The 1,348-nt window shown below is 44.4% G+C and overlaps 1 protein-coding gene across 1 annotated transcript in view; it reads left to right on the top strand.

The window, feature by feature from the left end:
* Window positions 1-1,348, top strand: part of grm6a (glutamate receptor, metabotropic 6a) — a 25,508-nt gene extending 24,160 nt beyond the window's left edge. Inside the window, exon 16 of the mRNA XM_005931104.3 lies at window positions 1,272-1,348. The gene's annotated coding sequence lies outside the window, so the exon portion shown is untranslated. The remainder of the gene's footprint in view (window positions 1-1,271) is intronic.

Raw genomic sequence — 1,348 nt, 5'->3', positions numbered from 1 at the left:
TGAACTTTAAAATGTGTTTTCAGCCAAAACATCTACAGGAGGCTGTTGCACCACCTCAGTGCAGCCTGGTGGTTTTGTGTGGGTAGCTCCCGAAATGCACAAAACATTCGTCCTTTGGTCTCGTGTGGACCTTTCAGCACCAGTTACATCCTGTAAATCTGGAGTTTTACAGTAAATGCACTGGAAAGACTACATCAAACCAGCTTCTGGTTCTTGCAGTCTGGTCAGTTTGTAATAGATGTGAGACTGCAGAGAAAAGTGAACAATGGAAAACTAAAGATTACTGATGATTTTAGCTCCGCCAGCTAAAGGCATGCAGGTATCCAAGTTCATGTCCTTGGAGGTTCATATATGGACCATGTGCTAGTCAGTGGTACCCTGACCGCTGTTAGGTACCAGGTTAAAATCCTCACATTACTGTCAGTCACATCCTGATGCACTGGGTCCTCAGTTCATCCTGGTCCAGGACAATGTCAAGGCCAGTGTGTGTAGACAGTTCCTGGATGATTAAGCTTCTGACAGGACAGACCTACATCCAACTGAGAACCTCTGGGATGTTATGCATCCAAATAACACCACAAACTGTACACTGTACACTCACTAATCATCTATTGTTGACTTCTACAGAAAAATGAAGAGGTTGCATATTCAGATATGTTTAGTTGCCATCAGATTAATGAAACGAGCGCATGTCAGACATAAAACTTCTTTCACCTCATTGTCTGATTGACTCCTGCTTCTTTCTGTTCAGACGTGTGCATGAGATTCAGGCATCATGCCATTAGAGGTTTGTGTGCCCACCTGCAGCAGACTTTCAGATCCACACTGCAGAAGACAACCCATCACTTTCAGCGTGGCTCGTTGCTCCGATAAAGAAATACCAACGTCTGCTGACTGCTCAGAGTGCAGCACAGCAGCTGGCTGTCAGCCTCACCTGCCTTTAGTTCAAATCAATTTTATTTTCAGTCCCAAATCCAAAGTTATGTAACGCAGAGCCACTTTTTCATAGGAAGGTCAAGACCTTCGGTATTAGAGTGAAAAAGCCAGCCATTCTCCACGGAGCATCAGATTAGTGCCCCTGCTTTACATGAGCATTCAGGACGTGTCGTTTTTGGTGTTGGTGACGGAGGGTGGGCCGTCACATAGGCAGGCACTTTCACACAGTTAAAAATTAAATCAAAAAGGAAATGTGAATAATAATCAGGACTAATGGAAACGTGTCAGGTAACACAACTCAAGCGCTCACTTGTTTTTTGCTTTTTTCCCCTTAGGTAGCTGTGGACCAATCCCCATGCAGAGCCTGATGACATCATCATGAAGATCACATGGTCATACACACACACACACA

Source organism: Haplochromis burtoni, unplaced genomic scaffold (assembly GCF_018398535.1).
Source record: "Haplochromis burtoni strain Fernald_Lab_line unplaced genomic scaffold, NCSU_Asbu1 Contig_138, whole genome shotgun sequence".
Classification (NCBI taxonomy): Eukaryota; Metazoa; Chordata; class Actinopteri; order Cichliformes; family Cichlidae; genus Haplochromis; species Haplochromis burtoni.
This window is presented reverse-complemented; position numbering and strand designations above follow the sequence as displayed.